The sequence below is a fragment of the Hibiscus syriacus genome, unplaced genomic scaffold (genome assembly GCF_006381635.1).
Source record: "Hibiscus syriacus cultivar Baekdansim isolate YM2019G1 unplaced genomic scaffold, ASM638163v2 tig00117016_pilon, whole genome shotgun sequence".
NCBI classification, from domain to species: Eukaryota; Viridiplantae; Streptophyta; class Magnoliopsida; order Malvales; family Malvaceae; genus Hibiscus; species Hibiscus syriacus.
This window is the reverse complement of record NW_024063525.1, coordinates 1,553,655-1,575,700: the sequence shown is the minus strand read 5'-3', so window position 1 is coordinate 1,575,700 and position 22,046 is coordinate 1,553,655. Positions and strand designations below refer to the sequence as shown.

General features: G+C 35.5%; 1 pseudogene; it reads right to left on the bottom strand.

Moving 5' to 3' along the window:
* Window positions 1-219: 219 nt before the first annotated feature.
* On the bottom strand, window positions 220-17,292 carry LOC120195603 (annotated as a pseudogene).
* Between the last annotated feature and the right edge of the window lie 4,754 nt (window positions 17,293-22,046).

Below are 22,046 nucleotides of genomic sequence, written 5' to 3'. Positions count from 1 at the left end.
TTGATAAAGAAAGGAACACGGAATCGCTACACTCTTTTCTCTAGTGCCTAACCAACAAGGTATTATCATTTTTCTCAACTCTGTTCTTCACAGGCAGCATAATACTAGTATCATCTTCTTCCGAGGTCCTGGATTCGAAGGTTCATCATAATACTAGTATATATGCATCCAAAGATAAAAATATCGATATAATAACAACGTGGTGCGGTTCAGAGAAACTTATTCTCTGGCTCTTCCAAATGAAACATTGAATCATATGTGGTAAACTGTTCAATGATCATACAAAAAATGCTAATGCATGCATGGCATGTCAAGTATAAAGATGAAAAGCATATAAACTCCATGCTTCATGCACAAGCTTTAACAGAAAAAATAATTAAAGAGGAAAATTAAATAGCTTCGTACTTGAGTTGTAGTTAGTTGAGTTGTGTTAATGGTGACCTCTCATCAATAACCAGATGGAGTTTATTCGTTGATGGAGAAGAAAGAATATTGATCTTGTTCTCTTTTAGAAAGTCAAAGAGTTCATCAATTACTTCAATGTATGAAGGGTTATTGTACGTACCACTACAAGAAATTTTGATTGTCTCATCGATATATTTATTCTAACCAATTTTATTTGTTACCATGTTTGTTAGAACAATCTTGTCATGTAAAGTATATTGTGATAAAATTGTGTTCGTTACCATTGTATAATATTTATTGTAACAATGAAATTTCATTATTATAATTAACTTATCACAATAAAATATTTGTCACAATCAATTAATCATTTCGTCACGAGAAGTATATTTTATCATAATTAACTTATATTTAAACAACAAATATAAAGGGTTTTTGTGACGAAAAAACATAAGGCAACGAAAATTATTTTGTCGCAATTGTTATTTCGTCACTAAATGTAACTTATAGAGATAAAATATTTGTTAAAATAAAATAATTATTTTATCACAAAAAGTAAAATTTCGTTACAGTTAAATTAAATTATAACATCAAACAAAAAATGTTTTTGTGACAAAAAGACATATTACAATAAAATTTATTTTCTCACTACTTTTATTTATTCACTAAATATTTTTTATAACTTTTTACTGAGACTAAATAATTTTGTTACAATTTGTTATTGTGAAAAAATATTATTTGTCACAATTTTTATAATGAGAAATTAATATTTGTTATAAATTATTATTTTGATTAAATAAATTTGTCAAAAGTTTTTATTTTGAGAATATATTGTGACAAGATAAATTTAACATAAATTTTTATTTTGACTAAATTTAATGTTATTGTGACTAAATAAATTTGTTATAATTGATTATTGTGAAAAAAATATTATTTGCCATAACTTTTTATATTGAGAAATTAATATTTATTATAATTTGTTATTATAACTATTTAAATTTGTCATAATTAGTTATTTTGATAAAATATTTTGACTAAATAAATTTGACATAATTTTTTATTTTAACTAAATTTAATTTGTTTTTTTTTTCCTATATAAATTATCATAATTTGTTATTTTGTCTAAATAAATTATCATAAATTATCTTTCTTGCAGGGCACAAATACCGATATAGGGTATCATCTGAAACAATAGCAAATTGTTCCCCGTCATACTTGTGTTTCTCCTCTTATTTGATCCATACTCAGAAAAATCAGACTAAGAATGAGCTCGCTTCCCATAGCTATTCCTCTAACCCACCATTATTATCAGCAAATGTTTTCTGGCAATTACAAAACTTTTCAAAGATTTACAAAATGAACCAATCTTGAGGATCAAACCACCCAAAATGTAAAGAACCAGCACAAAAGCTAAACAACAGACCAAATCAAAAGGTTAGGTGGGCATATTTTCATTTTTGAATCATCAAAGCATAATTCAGATGACAATAAATTTCCATTTGATTGTTGGTTTTACAACTTCTTGCTTATACAAACAAAAAGAACAAAAGAGGTGTCTAGATACAGAAACGAAAACATATTTTTGGAAAGTTAAGTTTTCACCTTAATGAACGCCAAAATGTAAAAAACTACTCGCACATAAAATTTGTGCTTCAATAAGCACTAGATTCCATACATTGGTTCATCTTTTAGAAAATAAGATCTTACTTAGAAAAGTTTCAATAAAATGAAAAACAAATATAAAATAACTTTACTCCTAAGAGGATTTTAATATTCATAAAATATCCATGCCAATGCATACCTATGTATTTACAGTAATGTCATGAAGGACTAAAAACATATATATTAAAAATAAGATGGCAGGATGTAAAACAACAAATAAATGAAGTATACATGCTAAAGGTTAAAATGCAACTTGGCAGAATTACAAGCACTGGAAATAGAATAAATCTCGGACACACATAAGATTAAAATGAAAAGCTTCATAATGATGTGCTGAATTTATAAATAGTATGAAATACAAACAAACAGACAAGATGAATTAAAATGAAACATGCAAAAATTTAGAGGCCAAAATTCGAAACCTGAAAACCGTTTGTTTCAGCATTAACATAAGCAGAAGTAACGCATCACTATTAACATCTATGTCAGTATGACAACAAATTCTTGCGTGTCATCTTAATTAAACATTTAAGACACCAATCAAAGGCAATACATGCCATACGTTTCCAAAACAACATAACCAAAAGTAACACAACATATTGACTAGACAAAAAAATAGATATTAGGTAAGAACTTAGACATTTAAGTAAATAAACCTAAGATATAAAGGACTACAGAGAGGAATATCCCCTCTTCCAAAACACACAGGTTGGGAGAGTACCAAACGACGTCGCTTCCATAATGATATAATATATTTTTTAGGGTTTTAGAAAACCCTCCGCTTTCACACTTACCCCGCCACAAAAACTCCACTTTCATTTCAAACTAAAAATGATAAATTTACATAGAAGAATATTCATTACATCCAAGATTGAATTAAAAACCAAAAGATAACACTCTAGCAAAGAATTAACAGATACTGGAATGAATCATTGGAAATTCCTATTATTTAATAACATTGACGAAGTATGTTGCTAAAGTACCAAAATAATGCAACTGATACCATCATTTTTGCAAACATGCACTCACACCATGAAAGTGTGAAACATCTAATAAAAAATCCAAGGTTAAAAATGTTTCAGTACAAATCAACATGTTCCATGTACTTGAAGCCATCAGAAACCAAACAAAGGAATAAATGCAAATGGAAGTACAATATAGTAGTAATTCATAGCAAAAAAGAGGGAATGTTCATCAATGTCTCAACACCATCAGATTTCAGCCATAGGTTCCATATAAGATGATACATACATGAACATGATCAAATCAGTCAGTGTTCCTCAATTGCAATAGACCGTAAGAAACATTAGCATACTAACCTTTGTGCCAAAGGGACATACATGATTGTTCACATCTTCAAGGATTTTCTGGAGCTCGGACTCAAGTTCCTCGCGCTCATGACTAGTAGCAATAGGCGTTACATCCTCAACTATTTTCTTCACATAAGTATCCGCTGACTCGACATAGAAATGACGAACGAGGGAAGAAGCAGAAGAGGAAGGAGAAATGTGAGATTTGAAGGGAAGCGACGCCGTTTTAGAAGCGGATCCGCAAAAAAGTGTGGATAGAGATTTTGAACTGTGAAGTGAGTAGCCTTCTCCATATATTTCAGAACTGGAAGGGATTTTGTTCAGTTCTTTTGGTGATCTCAGGTCTCGGAAGTGGAGGATGAGGTCGTGGTGGAGAATGTGAGCATTTTTTATTGCTCTCCCTGGATCGGTTGAGAATGGGAGTTCCCCCTCCTTTCTTTGTTGCCCCAGCTCACAAAAGTGTTTATGATGGCTAGACGGGCTTGGGGTTTGTATGGGCCTTGAAATTGACCTATAAAATAATAAAATTAAATTAATATTTAATAATTATAATAAAAACGATATAAAAATCCCGAAAAAACTAGTGTATACATATGCGATAAAAGAAAAAGACTTGATTATACAGTATGCTGCAATTCTTCCTACTTTTAAAATTTATAAAATATTTTTATAATTGTAAGATATTTTTATTGAGTTTTTCGATTATTAAAAATTACAAAATAATGATTTTATTATTCGTATGTTTTAAAATTATTTTTTATTAAAAAATTGATGATCATTGAGTTAGATGATGATAGTGATAATAACGGTGGTGGTGGTGGTGGTAGTGGTGGTGGTGGTGGTGAAAATGAAGATATGGACGACCAATATGAAGACGAAGAGGAGGAGTAAGATTACTTATAATTTTAAGTGAGACAATTATTTTATTAAAATATATTATTTAGTTTAATTAAATACGATTGTTTGTATGCTTCTAAATGAAATTACTTTTAATTTGTTCAATTATGCATATTGATTTATTCAATTTCTTTACTTGATTAAATTATTTACATAATTATAATTAAGAAAACAATTTCAAACTAGCTTCATAAAAAATAAATGAAAACATTTTGATAATATATTTTGTTATTATATTTTATTTGAAAATGCCATTGAACTATATATATCATAGAAAATTGATTTTTTTAACATTTTATTTTTATAATAATAATAATTATATTTTCTCATTATAATCAAAATGTATACCTACAACCATATTTTTTCATAAAAAACTACAATTATTTATTAATTAAAAATAGATTTTTTTTGTTATAATTTTTCTATAACAATAACTATAAAACTTTTATTATATAACATTTTTGGCACTAAAAATTAGGGAGAAATGGTTCTGATAGTATAATTTTTCATAATGATTAAAATATAGAACTACTACTTTTTTTGGCTTATTTAATAACGGTGCCTCTCCCTGTAGAGATAGTAATGTTGATGGGTTAGCCATCCATCATACTACGGCCAATGACTGCCCTACTAGCAGGATTGAGATTGAGGAAGTGAAAATGGCACTTAGAAAGATGGGGAGGGACAAAGTTGTCGGTCTAGAACAAATTCCTATCATTATGTGGCTGACCCTAGGAGAAGAGGGAGTTAAGTGGTTGACCAACATCTTTAATATTATTTTAGATACTGCCAAGATGCCAGAGGAGTGGAGAAAGTCTACTGTGATACCAATCTATAAGAATAAAGGAGATCCCCAACGTTGTGGTAACTACAAAGGTATTAAACTACTCAGTCATACCATGAAGCTATGGGAAAGAATGATAGAGGCTAGGTTGAGACATGTTACTAGGGTTTCGGAAAACCAATTTGGCTTTATGCCAGACAGGTCTACTATGGAGGTAATTCATCTACTCCGACGGCTTATAGAGAAATATAGGGAAAAAATAGAGATCTTCACATGGCGTTCATTGACCTTAAGAAGGCGTATGATAGCGTACCCCATGATACAATCTGGAAGACCTTGGAAATGAGACGAATCTCAACTGCTTATATCTGGGAGATTCGTGATATGTACTGTAGATCTACTACATACGTCAGGACTAAGTTGGCGACACCGAGGTATTCCCGGTGGAAATCAGACTCCACCAGGGGTCGGCTCTTAGCCCTTACATCTTCGCCTTGATTATGGATGACATCTATTGTGCGACACCAGACGGTGTTCCATGGTGTATGTTTTTCGCTGACGACATTGTCATAGTTGCTGAAACAAAAAATGAATTGAATAGTAAACTGGCTACCTGGAAGACTGCTTTGGAAGAAAAATGTCTAAGGATCAATATTGAAAAGATAAAGTATTTATGTTCAAACTACAGTGGGAACCAAAACGATGAAGATGTAGAAGTATGCATCGAAGGACACGTTCTCCCCTTAAATGATTATTTCAAGTACCTAGGGTCTATGATACATAAAGATGGGGGTGTAGATGATGACGTTTCGTAAGGAGGATGGAGGCTGTAGAAATGAGAATGCTTCGATGGGCATATGGTATGACTCTATGGGACATGACACCAAACTCGGCAATTAGGATGTCCTTAGGGGTGGTGCATGTATCCGAAAAATTAAGGGAGGGAAGACTACGGTGGTTTGGGCATGTCCTTAGGCGATAACCGTCGGATGCGGTCAAGAGGGTAGAGTCGATTACAGTCGACGGTGCCAGAAGGAGAGGACGACCAAGGAGGAAGTGGGTAGACTACTTGAGATCTGATTTGAAGGATTTAGCCCTTACCAAGGACATGACCTCAGACAGGAAAGCATGGAGACTTAAGACCAGGGTAGCCGAGTAGTGTTGGTCACAACCATAGGGAGTAACATCTCTATCTTCTTTTTAATTACCTTTGTAGTAATTTCCATGACCTCTACTTTTTATACGTTTCTGTCATTGGAATTTATGAAGGCTTAGAACTAGGGTAGCGGAGTAGTGTTGCCTTAGTTTAGGTTTTAACCCATTTGACTTTATTACTTCTCATAGCTTGCTATCACTGACTTTTGTGTTTCATTCTCTGCATATGAAGATTGTTCAACTATGTATTTATTTATTTATACATGCATTGTATTTTATCTTTTTTTTTAATTTTTTGACTGTCAGAGGTCTTCCACGGAAGCTGCTCTCAACCTGGCGTTGGGGGCAGCCTACTACTCTACCTCCCCCTTATCCCATTGTATATGAGAATAGGGTTTTGTTGTTATTGTTGTTGTTATTAAAATATATAACTACAAAAATAATTGATTACAAAAAACTTTAATTTTATTATATGATGTGATAATTTTTTCTATAACAATAACTATAAATTATAATTACAAAACTTATCAATATCACTTTTTGAAACAAAAAAATTGGAGAAAAATATTTATCATTGTATATGTCATCACTATAATTGAAATTTATAACTACAAGTATAATTTGTCACAAAAATGTGAATATCATTATTTTTTGTGACAATATATTTTGTAATAATTATAAACACTTATAGTTACAAAAAATATTACTATATGATTTTTTTTGGCTCAAAAAAATATGGAGGAAAATCTTTATGACAATATATTTTGTTACTATATAACATATTTTACACTAAAAATTATGGAGAAATAGTTATGATAGTATAATTTTTCATAATGATTAAAATATATAAGTACAGAAATAATTTATTACAAAAAACTTGAATTTTATTATTTGATGTGATAATTTTTTCTATAAAAATAACTATAAATTATAATTATAAAAATTGTCAATATAACTTTTGAAACAAAAAAGTGCAGAAAAATAGTTATAAAAATATATGATATCACTATAGTTAAAATTTATAACTACAAATATAATTTGTCACAAAAATGTGAATTTCATTATTTTTTGTTGCAATGTTTTTGTAATAATTATTAACACTTATAGTTACAAAATTTGTCACCATATGACTTTTTTGGCGCAAAACAAATGGAGGAAAATCTTTGTGACAATATATTTTATCACTATAATTAAAATATATAACGACAAACATTGTTTTTTTATTAAAAACCTGAATCTCATTATTTGTAGTGACAACTTTTTTATAATAATAATTAGAACTTATAGTTACAAAACATGTTAGTATATGATTTTGTTTTTGTACAAAAAAATTGGAGATAATCATTTGTGACTATACATTTTGTCCCTATAATTAAAAATATAATTACAAACAAAATTTGTCACAACAAATATAAATCTCATTATTTGTTGTGACAATTTTTTCTGTCATAGTTACTAAAACTTTTAGTTACAAAAGTTGTCACTATATGCCTTTAATTTGGCGCCAAAAAATTTGGAGGGGAACATTAGTGACAAAAATTCGTAATGAAATTTATTTTGTCACAATATGTTACACGTGTTAGTTAATTGTGACAAATTATTATGATGATTTTAACTTCTGTCATAATTGTATATCTTTTTAAAATCTAATGCGATGATTATTTATTTTGTCAACAAAAAGCTACTAATAGTGACAAATTTAATTTTGAAAAAATTAAATTTGTCACAATAGTAGAAATTTCTTGTAGTATGTCGAAAGACTACACTATCCTTCCTAAGAATCCCATCAGTTGTGCATCTTTAGTGGAGTACTCGTTGATCCTTTCACTTAGGCCTTCAATGAATCCAACTAAAAGTTCTTTATCCATTGACAACTTCATGATATCTTCAATCAAATTTGTTTTTTCACTCTTAAGCTCATTGATCGAAGCTTCTGAAGCTTTCAACCTTGTCTTCATATGATCAGTCATATTCTTCATTTCCATATGCTTTGCTTCCATTTTGGTTTCTGAAGAATGCATAAGACTATTCTTGTTCTCTATTAGAGAGTCGAAGAGTTTATTATTATCAAAAGACTGCACTATCATCTCCACGAATCCCATCAGCTACACGTATTCCATGGAGAACTCACTAATCCTGTCAACTAGGCCCTCAATGAATCCAAATAATTTTTCCCTCTACATTGACAACTTCATGATATTTTTGAGCAAATTTATCTTTTCTCTTAAGATTATCAACCAAAGTCTCCGATGTTCTCAACCTTGCCTTCATCTGATCAGTCAAATTCTTTATTTCCAGATGTTTTGCTTCTAGTTCACCTTCAATGGCAATGCTAGATTTTTTAAATCAGAGAGGGACATTTCTTACAATAATAGTTTCTCCTGCATATTATAATTGTCATCCTCCAACTCCTTAATCATTAAATTTTCTCTTCCTTTTCTAACTTAGCTAAAATATAATCTGTCACAATATTCTCCCAAGCTTCATGAACTGAATTGATTTTTGTCTGCTTCTCTGTAAGCTGTGAGGAAAATGAATTCAATGAGCTATTAAAATCTTCTTCCATTGACCTCACAACCTGTATGAGACCATTTATTCTATGATATTTGTGTTTTACAAGCTGCAAAAGATTCTTTTTCTCATGGTCAAATTTTCTCTCTGCACCTATATGTGCAAATGAAACACCTTCCAGTTCATGTCTGAATGATTCTTCTTTGAGCAACCCAATCTCTTTCTGAAGCTCCTTTATGATCTTGTTATGTTCTCTTGTGATTTAACGAATGCTCTCATCTGTAAAACTCATTGCTTCTAGTTCCCTTTTTTTGAACTTTTTCTCTAGTGTCACTATATGCTGTTTGAGAATAACCGTTATCTATTTATTCTCTTAGATTATACGGACAAGGTCATCCTTCTCTTGCTTGGAAGTTTTTCCAACCTCCACTTGCGCAAGAAGAGAAGTTTCTAATTCTTTGCATAATTCTTGTCTTTCTTCTAAGTCTACTTTTAATTGTTCAATAATAAATTTCCATATGCATAGTTTAATTTCAATTTCTTATCGTTCACAAACTTTCACCATCAATTCAGAATTTACCTTTTCCAAAGCATTGTAATTCTTTTTCAGTTCATTGTTATGCTCTTGTAATCAAAATTGGCAGCTAGATGTCTCCTCAAACATTTCCTTGTACCTATCTAGTTATATTCCTGCCTCAGGACACACTGCACTAACAAGTGCTCTGTTGATTCAAACCTCTTCATTAAAGTCATCATCTCACGTTCTTCAACCAATTTGATGTTAGAAGCTTCTTAAGCATCACAGATCTCTCAAAGTTTCTCCTTGAATTCATTTTTCATAATTGCAACTTGCTCTTCTAACCGATGTTGGCTCATAGATGCTTCTTGTACCTCTCAAGCTCTTTGCATGTCTGGAGCCACTACTCCTCAATCTGATCCAAAGACTCAACCCTCTTAATCAAAGAAGTTGTTCTCTCTCGTTCTTCAATCAATTTAGATTTTGTTTTATCTAAAGATTTACATACTTGATCAAGTTTCTCTCTAGATTCACTTTGCATCCGCAAAGTTTTCTCTTCCAAGTGTGCTTGTTATTTAGATGCTTCCTCAAGTCTTTCTTTATAACTCTGAAGCTCTTTCTGTGTGTCACGGACCACGAGCTCACAACCGAGGTTAGCCCATGAGAAGTAGCCCAAGACTACTTAAATGGTGTTTTCAACATTTCAGGACCCGCAAAGACTTTACAACCATAATCCCTTTATTAGTGGGATTTAATTTTGTATAGATAATGGCCACTTGTTTTAGGTAGGTGGAATTTAATCTAAGCCGTCGATGTAATTAGATCTTAGGCGTTCATTGAGGGGAGCTTCAACTATAAATAGTGGCCTCTCATCCTCATTTGTACTCACTCTTTCACTTTGAGAAATCATAAGAGCATTCTTCTCTCAAAGCTTTCTTATCTTTCTTTTGTGCTAGTTCTCTTGTTTTGCTTCCGTCGAGAATCTAAGCATCATTGCTTGGGTTATTTTTAGGCTTAATTAGCCACAATCATTAAGAAGATGACTAAGGTCAGATGTTCCAAGGCGTCAAAAATCCAAGGGTGCAATAAGTGGTATCAGAGCTAGTTTTATGAGAAATGGCAAAACACAACCAAGACGAGATCCCAACAAGCGAAGTGATGGAGACTCTTACTGCCGTGGCGAAGAAACGCGGAAGCTCGAAGGATGTTGTGGCATTATTCGATCAAAGGGTTGGTAGGTTGGAAGATCGATATAATGAAGTCCAGAAGACTCAAGACTCGATTGAATCTCGCTTGGAGAATCTGGAGTCTGTGGAGGATGTACTTTGCCAAGAAACTCAAACACTCATCAACGATATGGCCGAGAAGGTGGATGAGCGTACCCGAGGCCTCGAGGGTATGTACTTGGCCATGAGGGTCGAAATGATGTGGGAGGTAAAGGAGCTCAAGAGCGAGCTGCTTGTCTACAAAGCTTCCGTATTGAATGGAGTGACTGGGGAGACGCAAACACCAAGACCCAGGATTGAAAACCCTAAACTGAAGGAGTTCACGAACTGCCCAAGATGTAGAGAACTTCATTTGGCGAATAGAGCAATTCTTCTGAGGCATGGGTATCGAGGATGATACCACCAAGGTAAATGTTGCTTCAAATAATCTTGCTAATGTTGTTATGTTATGGTGGCGACGTAGGTGTTCCGAGAAGATGAATCCAATTGGGACATGGGATGAGTTCGTGGGTGAACTCAAAGAGCATTTATATCCAAAGAATATTGTGCTCGAGGCTCGAGAAAAACTGAAGCGATTGAAGCATGACCGTACCATCTTGGAGTATGCCAAGAAATTCATGGAGATCAAGATGCAAATCCCAGACTTGGGCGAGTTAAAAGGGTTCTTTGCATTTATGGATGGATTACAACGTTGGGCTAACATGGAGATCCAAAGAAAATGAGTGATCGAACTCTCCAAGGAATTAGATATAGTCGAGGCCATTGCTCCATTCGAGGTGAAAAAGACCGACTCTCTTCAACCCAAGACAAAACCCAAAGGTAATGGTGGGGGAGAGAAGGCCAAAGGTGTTTTCCATAAGCCAACAGGGGGTAATGGGAGGCAAAATGACCGTCCGAAAAAGCTCACCAATCCTTGGGAGAAGAAATGTGAATTATCTTGTTTCAATTATGGAGGAAATCACATGAAGAGAGATTGTCCTCAACTTGTGAAAGTTGCTGCCATCAAAGAGAATGATGGGGAAGAGAGTGAGACTCTCAAACTTGGCTCCATCATTAGTTCCATGGAGATCAAGAAGGGTCGCAAGAACAAGGGACTGATTTATGTAGACATCACCGTATCTGGCTAAAATATGAGTACACTAGTGGACACATGTGCCTCAGAGTTGTTCCTATCCAAACAAGCTGCTAAGAAACTTGATTTTCGTGTAGAGAAGACAAGTGGGTTCATTAAAACCGTCAATACCAAATAGGTTCTGATTGTTGGGGAAGCAAAAAGAATCCAACTCAGCCTTAGAGGATGGACCGGGAAAGAGTCAATAAAGGTAATCCCACTCGATGACTTTGATTTTGTTATTGGGATTAGTTTTCTTGATCGGATTAATGTGTTCCCCTTGCCATTTTCCAATTGCCTAGTAATTTGTGATCCAAAACACAATGCATTGTTCTAGTGAGTCGAGAGTCTGAAATCGATGCCAAACTATTATCTGCGATCCAACTCTTAAAGGGGGTGCGCAAGGAGGAACCCACCTTTATAGCTTCATTGGAAGAAGCTAAGCCCACAATGACTGAGAAGGTCCCGAGTGAAGTGGGACAAGTGTTGGTAGAGTTTAGGGATGTGATGCCAGCTGCGCTATCGAAGCACTTAACACCGAAGAGAGAGCACAAGATCAAACTTGTGCCAAATACAAAACCACCAACCAAGGCACCATACCGTATGGCCCCACCGGAGTTAGAGGAGCTTCGCAGACAATTGAAAGAGCTACTAGATGCTGGATATATCCAATCGTCAAATGCACCATTTGGTGCACCGGTGCTATTCCAAAAGCAGCACGATGGCTTCCTTTGAATGTGTATCAATTATCGAGCTTTGAACAAGCTCGCCGTGAAGAACAAGTACCCGATCTCATTGATTGCCGACTTGTTTGATCAACTTGGTGGTGCAAGGTGGTTCACCAAGTTAGATTTACTATCCGGATACTCCCAAGTCAGGATAACTGAAGGCAATGAACCGAAGATTGCTTGTGTGACACGCTATGGTTTATATGAGTTTCTTGTGATGCCCTTTGGCCTCACAAATGCCCCTACTACATTCTGAACGTTAATGAATAAGGTATTATAACCCTTTCTTGATCGTTTTGTTATAGTTTACCTTGATGATATTGTGGTATATAGTAAGACCTTGGAGGAACACGTTGAACACAGGCAATGAACCGAATTGCTTGTGTGACACGCTATGGTTATATGAGTTTCTTGTGTGCCCTTTGGCCTCACAAATGCCCCTACTACATTCTGAACGTTAATGAATAAGGTATTATAACCCTTTCTTGATCGTTTTGTTATAGTTTACCTTGATGATATTGTGGTATATAGTAAGACCTTGGAGGAACACGTTGAACACTTGAGAAGGGTGTTCCAAGTCTTACGAGAGAACGAGCTCTTTGTCAAAGAGGAAAAGTGCTAGTTTGCACATAAGGAAGTGTCGTTCCTAGGCCAATTATTGGAGGAGGCAAGCTCTTTATGGAAATGGACAAGATCCGAGAGATTAATGAGTAGAAGCCACCCACTAAGGTAACCAAATTACAAGCATTCGTGGGGTTAGCCAAGTACTATGGACGGTTCGTGAAGGGCTATTCCAAGATTGCCACACCTTTGACCGAGTTGCTCAAGAAGGAAAAGGTGTGGGAATGGAGCATGAAGTGTCAAGAGGCTTTTGAACAGATCAAGGAAGCCATGGTGAATGAGCCTGTACTAGTGTTGCCAGACTACACCAAACCATTCGAAGTATTCATCGATGCATCCGACGTTGCCATTGGTAGGGTTATAATGAAAGAAGGACATCCGGTTACTTACGAAAGCCGGAAGCTCAATGAGACCGAGAGGAGATACACGGTCCATGAGAAAAAAATGATTGCGATTGTGCACTGCTTGCACACATGGTGACATTACTTGCTTGGGTCCAGGTTTGTGGTGTTTACAGACAATGTTGCCAACAGTTACTTCCTCACCCAAAAGAAGTTTTCTCCCAAACAGGCTCGTTGGAAAGATTTCCTTGCGAGTTCGAATTTTCCATGGAGTACAAGCCAGGGAAGGTGAACTGTGTTGCGGATGGCTTAAGCCGAAGGTATGCCATCAAGACGATAGAATAAACCTTACTTGAAATGATCAAAGAGGGATTGCCCCACGGTCCTATGGCCGAACGAATTATTGAGGGAGCCAAGAAGGGACGAACTAGGGAGTTTTGGCTCAAGGGAGAATTGCTTTACTATCGAGGACATCGTCTCTTTGTGCCTCGATATGGAAAGTTATGCAAGAAACTCCTGATAGAATGCCATGATTCCAAATGGGCGGGACGTCCGGGAGTTGATTGAACTTTGGCCCTACTTTCGAAACAATATTATTGGCCACACATGTCGGAGGCTGTGCAGGCCTACGTGAAGACTTGTCTTGTGTGACAGCAAGAAAAAATCAAGGCAAAGAAACCGGCGGGACTGCTGCAACCTTTGCCCATTCCGGAGCGCCCATGGGAGAGTATTTTCCTGATTTTATAATAGGTTTGCCCAAGACTGATGAACTTTCTAACATAATGGTTGTGGTTGACAGGTTTTCAAAGTATGCGACGTTCATACTAGCATCTAAGGTGTGTCCAGCCGTGGAGGCAGCTCGACTTTTCCTCAAGCACGTGGTGAAGTATTGGGGGATGCCGAAAGCCATCATTAGCGACCGAGACACCCGGTTCACGGGAAGATTTTGGACGAAGTTGTTCAAGTTGATGGGATCAAGCTTGAACTTCTCCACTGCAATTCATCCTCAAACCGATGGGCAAACCGAACGAGTGAATGCTCTATTAGAGATTTATTTGAGGCACTATGTGAGTGTTAACCAACGCGAGTGGCTGAAGTTGATGGACGTGGCCCAGTTTTCCTAGAACTTGAAACGGAGCGAGGCGACAAACCGAAGTCTATTTGAGATCGTGACCGGGCAGCAACTGTTGACACCCAACATGGTTGTTACCAAGTATGAGGGGCCAAATGCATCAGCACACAATGTTGTCAAGGAGTGGCATAAGCAACATGACTTAGACCGAGTGTGTTTGCATAAAGCGGGAATACGAACCAAGAAGCGGGCAGACCGAAAATGAAGGCACCTAAATTTTGAATTTTGTGATCTTGTCCTTGCAAAATTGGCCAACATTTTGCGCCATGCAGATATGCACAAGGGGATTGTGTGAAGGTACGAGGGTCTGTTTTGAGTTGTGAAGCAGGTAGGCACCATGGCCTACAAGTTGGAGTTGCCTCCAACCATCCGAGTGCATCTCGTAATCCATGTTAGTCTACTCAAACCGTACCATCATGATGTAGAGGATCCGGATCGAGGCAATCTAATTGAGCACCATTCGGAGTAGCGATCTCCTATGACAAGGAGATTTAAGATATAGAAGAAGAGAGAGTTATCTTACGACCAGGACACTGCCCGAGGCATGAGTACTTTGTTATGTGGAAGGCACAACCCGAGTGCGAAGGGAGTTGGGAACTTGCCGAGGGACTTTGGCAATTCAAGAACAGAATAGACAAATTTCATGCCAGACGAATGACGAGGGCGTCACTGGAACCAGTGGGGGAGAATGTCACGGACCACGAGCCCACAATCGAGGTTAGCCCATGAGAGGTAGCCCAAGACTATTTAAATGGTTTTTTCAACATTCTAGGACCCGCGAAGACTTTACAACCACAATCCCTTGATTGGTGGGATTTAATTTTATATAGATAATGCCCACTTGTTTTAGGTAGGTGGAATTTAATCCAAGCCATCGATGTAATTAGATCTTAGCCGTTCATTGAGGGGAGCTTCAACTATAAATAGAGGCATTCCCTCATCATTTGTACTCACTTCTTCACTTTGAGAAATCATAAGAGCATTCTTCTCTCAAAGCTTTCTTATCTTTCTTTTATACTAGTTCTCTTGTTTTGCTTCCGTCGAGAATCTAAGCATCCTTGCTTGGGTTATTTTCAGGCTTACTTAGCCACAATCATTAAGAATGTGACTAAGGTCGCACGTTCCGAGGCATCAAAGTTCCAAGGGCATGACATGTGTCATGAGCCACCATCTTTCAATAGAATCTAATGATTCAACTCTGCTTAACAAAGATGCTACCTTATCCCGTTGTTTTTCCAGTTCAGAATTGGTCACATCTAAAGCATCACATACTTCTTTAATTTTCTCTTTTGAATCATTGTCCACCTGCAAACAACGCACTTTTAACTGAAGTTGACACCTAGATGATTCTTCGAGCATTTCTTTACATCTGTCGAACTCTTTCTGTATAAACGAATGCTTATTCTCAAGTTGTTCTAAGGTTTCAACCCTCTTGGATAGAATTGCTAACCTCTCGCATTCTTCTTCAATGTCTCTCTAGGCCTTGGCTAGAGCAGTATTTTTCATTTCCTGCTGCTGCCTTAGGATAGAAAGATTTTCTACCCTCTCTTTCTCATAGAGGTCGAGTTCAACTTCAACAATTGAAAGTTTTGGTTGGGCCTCAAACGTTCTTGATTTTAATAGTTGTAATATCACGAAAGCCTCATCATGTTGCAATTTTAATTGCACAACTTAAGAAAAGTATTCTTCAAGTTCCATCTCAAGCACTTTGAGATATTCATCTTTACTCTCTAACTGAGAGCTGTAATTGTTTAATTTCCTATTCATTTCCTCCCGTAGAGACTTACATTAAGCTTCTTTAGCCTGGAGATTTGCTGAACACTCTTTGTGAATCTTCTCCACACTTTTGAGTTTGTTTTTCAGTTTCGAAAGAGAAGAGAAACTTCTAGCTTTGTGAATTTTAGCTTTAGGGTCGGTTTTGGGCCTGTGCGGGCTGCCCAACCGCACAGGGCCCAATTTTTGAAAGGGCCTCCAAATTTTTTTAAGTATTTGGTATATATGTGTATTTAGGATGTTTGGTCCAAGAATTTTCAAGTCCAATGCCTATTTTACTGTTATGGCATAGGGTCACCAAATTTTAAAATATTAGTGAACTTCTTTATATATCTAATATCTGGGTTTCTTCATGAACTAAGGCTTGGTTGCACATTTTTAGACGGTTCTCAAGATCTGATGTAATTCGGATCTGAGAATCTAACCTTGTCTGCAGCGAAGAAACATCATCGAGCAACGTAGATTTTTCCTATTCCCATTCATTCTTACTTATCTCGAACTTTTCCCGAAGCTTGTCATGGGCTTCTTCAAGGTGTTTGAACTCTTCCTTCTTCCATTTTAGCTGATCTTCAACTTTCCACCTGCCTTCATCTACCTTGGCGAACAAATCTGTATCTTTTAGCTCTTTCGGATTTTTGGCCTTTTTCTCTGCCATTGAACACTTGTTCTGTGAAACTGACAGGTGAACTTTTAGACCTTTATTCTCTGCCCTAAGGACATTAAATATTTGCTCTAGATCTACGTTATTCTCATTTGCCTCATCTAAAGCCAGTACAAGTCCTCTACTTTCCTGCTCCCATTTCTGATTCTTTTCGTCACGCTCGACTCTCATCTTATCATTGGCAGCAGCATTCAAATGCCTGACGATAGATTCTTTGTCACACAAACTTCGTTTAAGATCTTCATTCCCTTGCTTCTCCACCGAGATTTATTCTTCTTTTTCAAGAAGTTGTTCCGCTAATTCTCGTTTTTTGAACTCGCTTCTTAAATCTTTGTTGACAGCTCATTCAGGATTTTCTTCAAGTTCTGGCATAATTCGGCTTCGCTTTTGAGATCAACCCTTAGCTTCTCATTCTCGACTTTGACTTCACCTAGCTCTTCATAAGCCTTCCCCATTGTCATTGTCATATTTTCCCTTAAACTATGCTAAAAAATTAGACATGTTTATAATTTCATGTATGAAGAAAGATTCAAGACTTATTTTCGATTTCATTTCTACGTTTTTTTTGGGTGGGGATTAACAAACGCATGGTGGCAAAACGCCAGATTTGACTAAACAAACCAAAAGTGTAAATATTAGTAAATAACTAAACTCTAAAAGCACAAAATACAAAATTAAAACGTTATTCTAAAAGACGCTTTCGCAATGCTATTTATTAGTGATTAACCACAGGAAGCAAAAAAAAAAAAAGCAGTTCACAATTTTCTTGGTGCTCCTCAATTAACGAACAGAAAAATAAGGAGAAAGAAAAGAAAGAACCTGATTTTGCGATGATCCCAAGGAACTCTTGCAAAATAAAATATGCACAAATATGATAGGAAGAGAAGGAAACAAAGACAAAATAAAGCAAGGGGTTGCTGTTCGAAAAGGGAGGGCGGTGTAGTGGAAATTTTTAAAACTTTTGGGTAGTTAGGCTGTATAGGACCTTTAAAATACCTTACTGAAAATGTTAAAACATATTTATATTTACGGTAAAATATTATCTAAAATATTTTTTTTACTGAAAATGTTAATATTGAGTTTTAGTTAGCACTCATTATTAAACATTTTCAGTAAAAAAATAATATTTTAGGTAACATTTTACCGAAAATGTTAAAAAATATTAATATTTTTGATAAAATCTTTTCTTAACCATATATTAAATTTCACCCGAGACATCCCAAAATTTTTAACTTGACAGCGGTAACATTGGATCCATTTAGGGATGAGCACTCAACCCGAACCCGATGGGTTTCGACCCGACCCGACCCGACTTGATCGGGTCGGATTTTTTTAAAAATAATTTCGAGTTATGGTCGGGTCGAGTCGGTTTTTTTAAGTGATATTAGGGTTGGATATAGGGTGAAAAATACCCGACCCGAAAAAATATATAATTTTACATTATATATTTAGTAATAATTACAATAATACCCCTCTATATATAATTTTTTTTCAATTAAATCATTGTTTTTATTGAATAAAAATAATTTTTTTATTTTTTCGGATCGGGTTTCTAAGCCATATATTCGGGTCAGGTCGGGTGAAACATTGTTTTGGTCGGGTCGGGTCTGGTCTCTGGTGGAGGCTCTCTTATTGTCGGGTCTGGTCGGGTGGACCAAAAACCCGACCCATGCCCATCTCTAGATCTATTATCCATTTGTCCTCTCCCCTAAGTTCGGCATGAAAGTTGGGCTAAGGTGGGTAATTTAATATGTGCCCAAAGCATTTTACTCATATTTACCGCATAGCAATTCGATTCATCATCCTAGGCCTTCAGTAAATGTAGTTCATTGAGATATTCCAAACCTTTTTAAAATTTTTTATGCTCTCCTTCAATTGTTAGAAATGATCAATACAGAAATTACAAAAAAAAAAAAAACTAACCTTTGGAATAATGATTATATTTTACAAGACATAATATTTCATACAACAAGAAACTGCTACACAATTTGGATTATTCCAAATGGCATGCGTACACAAAGTGTATTCAAATAATATCAGAAATATGGATGTCTAATACGGAGAACTTCAAAAGTGTAATTACTAAATTAATAGGATAATTCCACTTGAAATTGGACAATCTTCATATGTTAATGTTTCATAAGATTCATATCATATTATTTTAGGACTTTATCATAAAGTAATAATGACAATTTGTCGATAGTCGTTTTCATTCGAATTTAATTTTATAATTATCACTACAGCAAAAGTGGCTTATTGCGGCGTTTTTTTTTTACTTCTAGCGGCGTTTTTAAACGCCGCTAAAAACACATACGGCGTAAAAAAACGCCGCTAAAAGCGCCGCTAAAGTTTGCGGCGTTTTTCAACAAAAAACGCCGCAATAGGTTACAACATATAGCGGCGATTGTTCAACAAACGCCGCAAAAGGTATTGATATTTAGCGGCGTTTATCAGTAAAACACCGCAATAGTCGTTGATGTTTAGCAGCGTTTTCTACAAAAACGCCGCAGTAGATTTTTATTTTTACCGGCGTTTTCTTACAAACGCCGCAGAATATGTATTGAGATTTTGCGGCGTTTTTATCAAAAACGCCGCTAACTGTATGGTATATTGCAGCATTTTTGTTACAAACGCCGCTAAATAACACAGAATTTAACAATTCTAAAAATTATACTTAATACCCCAAATCTATTTTTTCAACCTGTTCCATTATCTAACAAACAAAACAACAATAACATCAAATCCAATATAATAAATAAAAGTTTTCATTAACGTAATATAGGTTAAGTTAAACACGGTTCAGTAACATTAACATAATGCTCATAACATAAATGAGGCTACGATGGTGGATTCTGAGGTTGCGTTTTTTGTATCATCAGCATCATATCATTGAGTCGTTTTTCAAATTCTTTACATCTCTGCTGATATATTACTTCTCTCTGTTCTGCCGCTGCCTCTCTCTGTGCTGCCGCTGCTTCCCTCTCTGCTTCCGCTGCTGCTCTAGCTGCTTCCGCTGCTGCTCTCTCTGTTTCCCTTGCTTCATTTTCCGCTTTCAAGTTAGCCATTTGTTAATCCATCTCAGCCAACTTTTCTTTTAAACGACCAACTTCTAATTGGGAAGATCGAGACTGTGATGACATGTACTGTGATGAACTAGATCCAAAATATTTGGTGGGAGTAATGAATGATCCTTGACAGCGCACCCGACCATATCTTTCAGGACCCAAAACGTCATTAATAGCTTGGTTTTCAATGTCATCGTCATTAACAATACCTTGACTCGAAGCAGTAGCATGATACTCTGCCCTTTTCTCCCTCAATTTTTCCTAATAATAAAGTGAATAATTAATTAAAATAAAAAATGTCATGGTACAAATATAAATAAAGTCAGGTAAATTTAAAACATCTACCCAATAAACGTACCATAATTTCTGCAGCGTCAGCAGTCATAGGAGTGCCATCCTTCTTCGTATGTGTCATGTCGAAGAGTTGGATTCGACCAACTTTAGAACCGGATGTATTTTCCTACAATGTACCATAATGTAATTACTATGAGTTAGTATGTACATGGAATACAAAAAAACTATTTCAATAATCTATAATACCTCCTCATGAGCTATACAAGCAAAGCTCTTCGATCCAGCCGTGTGCGTAAACTTTTGTTGTTGCCTACTAGCAACACCAACATGCTCTCGGTCCTACAATGTCAAACAACCACTTATAATGATGATTTAAATTTTGTTACAAGTATTTGAAAATACATCATACCTGTCCTTTTGAGAACTCCAAAATCTGACTGCATCTTCCCATTGGTACCTGAGCATTCCTGGTGGGACTGTTTGCAACTTCTCTTCAAGGCTGAGATCATTCTTGAAGTATTTCTTCTTTAAGGAGCTCTTGTGATCCCTCCATCTCTTCCCTAACGCCACTTGCCCACTTGCCCACTTGCCCCTAATCAGCTCCAACCAAAATTGCTTTGTAACTATTGTTGACATGATATGTTTTATCATCTCTACGCCAATTGGTAGCAAAAAAAACATCATTGTCATCTCATGTATAGTGGCATCCATGCAATTCCATTTAATAATTAAAAGTCATGACGTTAAAAATAACACTAAAAAGGGCCATTTCTCTCAAATAGATGATCAACTTAAAGACAATAACTTAAAGCTACCAATATCAAATAACCCTAATTTGTAGTTTTATCATCTCTACATAAATGTTATTTTATTCGAAAAAAGTAAAAAGTTTCTAAAACCCAATATTTGCAGTGAGATTGATCATTAAAGTTCAAACAAACATAAATGATAAAAAGGGAAGAATCTCTCAAATAGATGATCAAATTTCTAAACTCGTCACCAACAGTTACTAAGAGCAAAAAAGTCCAGCAGTTACTAATTTGCATGGCATGGCTGCATGATCAAGTTTCTAAACCCAATATTTGCAGTAAAGATGTAAAACCCAAATCTCTATTCAAAATTTGCATGGCATGGCTGCCATTCTCATCTCATCTCATTTCATGCTAATACTAATTTTCACATCTCATTTGAATTTCTAGTAAAGATGTAAAACCACTTTGCTGAAATACCTCAAGATTGCATTCAATTCAACAATCTCCAAATTTTAAGCATAAACTGTCTAGCATCAATAATCACAATGTTATGTATGATTAAATGACACCCCGAGATGAAATCGTTGAACTCTTTAACACCCCGACCCTCTCTTAACCAATGTTCCATGACCTCTGATATTCCAGTCCAAACAAATCATTTTACAAAACTCAACGCATCATAACGGAAGTTTACTTTGAATCTAACAAAAACCGAAACATCTCTTAACCAAACTACACTCAATGAAGTTACCCGACATGGGATTTGGACTAAATTACTCAACAAAGCTTGCCAAGAGTTCCTAACTATGGAAATAATGCAAGAAAAGAGACCATTTATGTATAATTTACTTCAACTCATGATGAATGTCATTACCACAAGACAAACAAGTATGGATGCGAATGTATCATACAAGCTCAAAATGTCAGCAGGTTATTCAACCTGAAGCAAATACTTCGAGTTAGCAAATCACTTCAATATCATAACTAAAATTCTTGCATACCAAATCATACATACATTGGTCATGTACTTCCAATTAAAACCAGATTCTAATCATTAGCATGTTTAAACCAGCTTTTTCATCAATGAAGCTAATGGCATGTACA